Source organism: Populus euphratica, unplaced genomic scaffold, assembly GCF_000495115.2.
Source record: "Populus euphratica unplaced genomic scaffold, PopEup_1.0 scaffold997.1, whole genome shotgun sequence".
In the NCBI taxonomy this organism is placed as follows: Eukaryota; Viridiplantae; Streptophyta; class Magnoliopsida; order Malpighiales; family Salicaceae; genus Populus; species Populus euphratica.
In genome coordinates, this window is record NW_011500861.1 from 57,971 (window position 1) to 65,595 (window position 7,625).

The window sequence follows — 7,625 nt, forward strand, 5'->3', positions numbered from 1 at the left end:
TAAGTACTAAAATTGAAAGGACAAAGATATGGCCAAACTTAGAAAAGAGATGCTGATGCAATTCAAACTGAAACATTGTTTGGTAATTGGGTCATATTTGAAGTTCTAGATCTCAGATTTAGATCCAATTTATATGGATGGAAAATTAAAACATAAGTCTATATCTTTCATGTGAAAGTCTATTTTAATAAGGCTATTTTTAAGTTCAAATTGTAGCAATAACGAAAAAGTTTGAATCTGTCCAGCAATCCATATACTGTTTAGTGTTCAGCTTATATCTAAGGTTATAGAAGTCCAAATAACCTCCATTTTTTTTTATGGAAAGATAAGATAATTTCCTACAACTTTCATGTGGAGGTCTGGTTCAAATTCTGATGTTATCAAATGATATTTTGGGCAAACAATAACAGACAAGGATTCTCACCAAGTCAAGAGCTGACCACCCACTCATCAATTAGTTATCAAATCAATAGTTATCAATTTTGACATATAAAAGGAGGCATTTGCTATGTATTTATACATCTTAATTTCCAAATAAAGATCATGCTCTTACTTTCTCTCTTTGTATTACTTAAGTTTTGCTTTCATTAATATGAAGTTTATGTCTTTCAATTCCTTTCCTTTACTTAGTTAACTTTTATATTATTTATTTTCTTATTTTGTTTATTTATATTTCTTTCTTTCATTATGTTTAGCTAAGTTTATTGTGTCAAGGTGAAAAGGTTACATTAATGGTGTAAGAATAAATATTATATAAACTTAACATGGACCTTTATTGGAGAATATAAAATTGAAAGAGCCTTACTTGATCTTGGAGCGAGTGTGAATTTACTTTCATATTCAGGTTTTTAGAGTCTCAATCTAGGTGAGTTAAAACTAACTTTTGTAACACTTTTACTTGCCGATAGATCTGTAAAAGTGCTTAGAGGAATAATTGAAGATGTGTTAATACAAGTTGATAAATTCATTTATCCCGTGGATTTTATTATCTTGGAGACACAATATGTTAAAAGCATGTAATTCATTTCCTATTATTTTAGGACATCCTTTTCTTGCAACTTCTAATGCATTGATTAATTGTAAGAATGGACTGATGAAGCTATTGACACGACTAAAAGATTGATGTCTTCTCCCAAGTGCAGGAGTGTCGAAGTAATAAATAACCCGGCAAGACCGGGGTCGAACCACAAGGAGGTTAATTGTACAAATTATAAACAACAATTATAAAACAACAATAACAACAACAATCAGGAAAAATCAAAGACAAATAGTTGGAGATCAAAAATTGAAAAATTATCACCACGATCAATTCGGTCCATTCCCTTAAGTGTCCAACCTCTTAAACCTGATTTGAAGCCATTACCATTCAATCTCAAATATTCATTTTTGGAATAAAATGAAACTTTTCTGGTAATAATCTCTTTCAAACTTAATGCATATCAAGAAGGTAAGTTGTTACAAATTGTGAAAATGCACAAAAATGCATTAGGATGGACCATAGCTAACATAAAAGAAATTAGTCCTTTGATTTACGTACACATATGATTTATTTAGAGGAAAATATTAAACCCTCTAGAGAAATGCAACAAAGACTTAATTCTAATATGAAAAAAATAGTGAAAAATGAAGTCATTAAGCTTCTAGATAATGAAATCATTTATCCTATTTCTGACAGCAAATGGGTAAGTCCTACCCAAGTTGTACCCAAGAAGTCTGGAGTCACTATGATAACAAATGAGAACAATGAGTTAATTCCCACTAGAACTGTTACTGGTTGGCGCATGTGCATGTAGAATTATTACTGGTTGACGTATGTGCATTGAGTATAGGAAACTTAATTCAATGACTAGAAAAGATCATTTTCCTTTACCTTTCATGGATCAAATCCTAGAAAGAGTTGCAGGTCATGAATTTTATTGTTTCCTAGATGGCTATTCGGGTTACAACCAAATTGAAATTGCATTGGAAGATCAAGAAAAGACTACTTTCACATGTCCATTTAGTACTTTTGCATATCGAAGGATGCCTTTGGGATTATGTAATACCCCAGCCACATTTCAAAGATGCATGCTCTATATATTTAGTGATATGGTTAAACATTTTTTTTAGATTTTTATGGATGATTTTTCTATTTTTAGCGATTCATTTTATGATTGTTTGACTAACTTAGAAAAGGTTTTGAGTAGGTTTGAAGAGAAGAATCTTGTATTAAATTAAGAAAAATGCACTTTATGGTAACAAATGACATTGTACTTGGTCACATTGTTTCATCAAAAGGAATTGAGGTTGACAAATCTAAAATCGAGTTAATTGCAAACTTGCCAACACCAAAATCTCTTAAAGATGTTAGATCATTCCTGGGACATGCTGGTTTTTATAGAAGGTTCATCAAAGATTTTAGTGTAATATCTAAGCCTTTAAGTAACCTTCTAACAAAGGATACTATTTTTGAATGGACTAAATGGACTGAACATTGTGAATAAACCTTTATTAAAATTAAAAAGTTGCTTACTTCTGCTTTTGTCATTCAACCTCCTGATTAGTCATTACCTTTTGAAATAATGTATGATGCTAGTGATTATGCCGTAGGTGCTGTTTTGGGACAAAGAAAAGATAAGAAACCTTATGTAATTTACTATGCAAGTAAAACTTTAAATAGTACTCAAATGAAGTATACCACCACTGAAAAAGAATTACTTGCAGTAGTATTTGCATGTGAAAAATTCAGATCTTATCTTGTTGGCTCACCTGTTGTTGTTTTTAGTGATCATGCAGCATTGAAATATCTTCTTTCTAAGAAAGATTCCAAGGCTAGATTGGTGCGGTGGATTTTATTACTTCAAGAATTTGATATCACAATCAAAGATAAGAAAGGCAGCGAAAATGTAAAAATGTTGTCGCTAATCATTTGTCAAGTGATTAGTACTTAAAAGTGCATTTTTATCATGGTTTTATATCATCATTTTGCACTTGAAGTATCAATAACTCCTTAACCAAAACATGTTTTATAATAATATATCTAATAATACAAGATACCTTTAATTTGTGGTAAATGTCTATTTTTAATGCAGGCCTATCACATAAATGAAAGGATTGATTGATGACTTGAAGAACTTAAATTGCAAGGATAAAGAGATGGCCAAACTTAGAAACGATTTGGAATCTTTCGAGCCATGATAGGTGATGGTGTAACACATTTCTACAACAAGTCATTCGATTCTTTAATGAAGAAATATGTAATCACACATAAAGTTGTCACCTTTTATCACCCTTAAACAAGTGGACAAATAGAGTTTGCTAATAGGAAGATCAAATAGATCTTGGAGAAAACAGTGAACCCTAATAGGAAAGACTGGTCTTTAAGACTTAATGATGCACTTTAGGCTTATCAAACTACTTATAAAGCATCATTAGGTATGTCACCTTATAGACTAGTCTATGGAAAACCTTGTCACTTGCCTGTGGAACTTGAACATAAAGCTTATTGGGCTATTAAAGCTTTCAATTCAAATCTGGATGATGCTAGTCAACTGCGAAAATTACAAATAAATGAGCTTGAGGAAATAAGAAATGATGCATATGAAAATTCAAGAATTCATAAAGCAAGAATAAAAGAATTTCATGACAAGAAAATACATAGAAAAACCTTCAATGTTGGTCAAAAAGTCTTGCTTTATAATTCTCGACTGCATTTATTTCCTGGAAAATTAAGATCAAGATGGAGTGGTCCTTTTATTGTGAAACATGTGTATCCATATGGGGCCTATGACATCGAGAATCCAAAGAATGGCAATGTTTTCAAGGTAAATGGACATCGTCTGAAAGTTTACTTTGACAATTTTTCAGTTGAACATAACTCTATTGAATTGGGTGATCCTGTATATAAAGATTGATTTTATTTTATTTTATTTTACTTTATTTTTGTTTCTTATATAAATATTGATTTTATTTTATTTTATTTTTGTTTCTTATATAAATATTGATTTTATTTTATTTTATTTTTGTTTCTTTTTGAGTGATTTTTGCAAGTTTCTTCACCCCGGTCAAATGGCGGATAACGGTACTCCGTGACTTAAGTCGGTTCTTTCAGTTTCCCACAATTACTGATATCTGTGTATATATCTGTGCAATTCTTTGAATCTCTCTTCCAATTCTCATTTGAAAATGGACACTAATCTTGAAAAATTGAAAAAGTATTTTCCCGCTCTGCCTCAGAATGCGATTACAAAAATTTACCGTGCTAGATGTGCAAGATTGAGATTATTAATGAATCATGGAATTCCTGAAGATATTCGTTGGTTGATTGAAGCAAAGGTCCGATTATCAGGTGAGTCCTCTAACTTCATTTCACACATGCCTGGAACAGGTAAAAGCACTTTTGCAAAGAAGCGTCGTGCAAAACGACTGGATGTCTGTCATCGATGTGCTAGATGGACTTGTAATACACAATGTCGTTCTTTAGGAATGGTATCTATAAACCGTGAAGATAAAATACAATTCATTAAGGATGGCCTGAGTAAGGAGTCTTTAGATAATCTTCTATTGACTCTTGAGACGCATCCTAGTGGAGATGTGCATCGTGCAATTCATGATTTATGGCCACTATTTCATAAAGAACATGATAGACTTAGTCTTGGGAATCTGACTAAAAAAGACCCTGTTTGCCAGTTTTTAAGAAAACTGGATGGGAAGCCTATCCCCGACCCATAGAGGGCGTTTAAGCCGTTCTTGGACGTAAAACCAAGGGAAGATGTGAGCCACAATCACAACTACCTGTACATACACATGCTTGGTTTTATTATTGTGTTTTGTTGTTTCTTATATTTGTTTCAGTGTGTTTCAGGTTTGTCAGTGTTCGTTATTTCAGGTGATATCTTCTATACTCTATCTTTCTACCTTAGAACATTGAGGACAATGTCTCGTTTTGGTTGGGGGGAGAGGGTAGTAGTTGATAAAAAAAAAATTGTTTTTCATTTCATAAAGCATGTGCATAATTGTTGTTACTAGGATGGCAGAGTAAAGGAGTTCTTTTGTTAAAGTGACTCTTGAGACGCATCTTAGTAACCATTCTTAACAAGGTCTATTATAATACTTCCTGAAATATTCAGGTTTACAAACTCTCGTATTGTTACCACTTAATTCTGCTCATATACTTATTTAACATGTATTTTTAAACCTTAATTTACACACACACACTTTAACATATGATTGTGGGTTGCATATTGGATTATTACATTATTTATGTTCTTTTGTTAAAGGTAACAACTAAGGGAAAGGGATTGTATATAATTAAAAAGAAAAAAAAAAAAAAAAAAAAAAAAAAAAAAAAAAAAAAAAAAAAAAAAAAAAAAAAAAAGAAAAAAAGAAAAAAAAATGATGATAATAAAAATGTAGATAAGTTTGGTTTCGTAGCCTCCCTAACCTAAGCAATTAAGCCCGAAGGGGTGTTTTAACACCTAATACCCTAAAGTCAACTGACTTGGGAGCTATTGGCCCAACGCTTGTTACATGGGTTGAGGAGAAAAGCTTAAGGGAATCAAACATTGCACTATCTACATATCAGTATCTGCGACCCGAGTTACTAAGCTCGTAGGGGTGTCTTAACACCTAATGCCCTAAGACCAACTGGTCTGGGAGTCATTAGCTGAAAGCTCATTACATGGGTTAAAGATGCATGATGTTTTTAAAGTATATGTATATAGAGTTAAAAAAAAAAAAAAAGACAAAAATAGTAATCCCAACCCAAGGAAGTTAACCTTAAACATTAGAACAAAAATTTTGTTTTCTTCCAAGAAAAGCCCCATAATTATGTGTTGATACATTGAGCACAAAAGAAAGGTTTATTAATATCTTGTTAAGAGGTATTGAGCAGATATATAAATTTAATGAGAGTTTGTTTATCTGGATAGACTAATGGAAGTTAAATGATGAATACCTTGCTTTGTGAAATTTGCAAATTTGTTTTCTATTTTAACGCTTTGATTACTAGGGACTAGTAATAAGCTGGTTGGGGGGTGTGATTAGTACTTAAAAGTGCATTTTTATCATGGTTTTATATCATCATTTTGCACTTGAAGTATCAATAACTCCTTAACTAAAATATGTTTTATAATAATGTATCTAATAATATAAGATACCTATAATTTATGGTAAATGTCTATTTTTAATGCAGGCCTATCACATAAATGAAAGGATTGATTGATGACTTGAAGAACTTAAATTGCAAGGATAAAGAGATGGCCAAACTTAGAAAAGAGATGTCGGTGCAATCCAAACCGGAACACTGTTCGGTAATTGGGTCATATCTGGAGCTACAGATCTCAGATTTAGGTCCAATTTATATGGATGGAAAGGTAAGACATAGGCCTACAACTTTCATATGGAGCCCAAGATCTAAAAAGGCCATTATCAAGTCCAAATTGTAGCAACAACAAAGAAGCCCGAATCTGTCTTCCAGCCCGAGCACTATTCGGTATTTTGGCCATATCTGGAGTTCTAGAAGTCCAAATGAGCTGAAATTTTTACACAAGAAAGCTGAGACAATTGCCTACAACTTTCATGTTTACAACTGGCTCCAATTTTGACGTTATCAATGACGTTTTGGGCAGACAAGAGAAGATAAGGATTGTCACCAAGTCAAAAGTTGGTCACCCACTTATCAATTAGTCATCAAATCAATAGTTCCCATTTTTGGCCTATAAAAGGAGGCATTTGCCATGCATTTAGGCATCTTGATTTCCAGATCAAGATCATGCTCTTCCTTTCTCTCTTTGTATTTTTTATGCTTTGTTTTCATTAATATTAAGTTTATGCCTTTCATTTCCTTTCCTTTACTTAGTTAACTTTTATGTTCTTATTTTGTTTATCTATTTTGCTTTCTTTCATTATGTCTAGCTAAGTTAATTATGTCAAGGTGAAAAGGTTACACTAATGGTGTAAGAATAAGTATAATGTAAACTTAATATGGACTTTAATGTTTGATACTAACATGTTTTATATTTGCTATCTTGTTCACTCTTTAATACTTTGCTTGTTAAATGACTAATCTTGATTTATGTTGTATAACACTTGGTACAACAAATGCTTGGCACTTTCATAGCCCATAATGTATGGTATAACCGACACCTGAGCTATGAAAGGAACTTGATTTGTTGTTAACATAAGTTATAATCATGAATGCTTGACGAGATTTACAAGTATTAGCATTAATTGAATAAGATGACTAATGTAATCATGTTAACAATATATAATCTGATTGGAACCTCCTTTGTGTGTGGTTTCCAATTCAATAATAAGAGTTTATACTATACTTGTTTGATATACCATTAGTGGAACCTCTAACCTTGACATTTGTTATTATCATTGTTTAATCGTTACATTAATATTCCATCTCAAAGTTCTCATCATCTTCTTCTTCTTCTCTTTCTTTATTATTATTATTATTACTACTACTACTACTACTACTACTACTACTACTACTACTACTACTACTACTACTACTACTACTACTACTACTACTACTACTACTACTACTACTACTACTACTACTACTACTACTACTACTACTACTACTACTACTACTACTACTACTACTACTACTACTACTACTACTACTACTACTACTA

At 31.8% G+C, this 7,625-nt stretch overlaps 1 long non-coding RNA gene across 1 annotated transcript in view; it reads left to right on the plus strand.

The window, feature by feature from the left end:
- The window catches only part of LOC105116619 (uncharacterized), a 16,664-nt gene extending 14,471 nt beyond the window's left edge, over positions 1 to 2,193 (plus strand). The window contains exon 3 of the long non-coding RNA XR_840564.1: positions 2,184 to 2,193. This is a non-coding gene — a long non-coding RNA (uncharacterized LOC105116619). The remainder of the gene's footprint in view (positions 1 to 2,183) is intronic.
- Positions 2,194 to 7,625: the final 5,432 nt, after the last annotated feature.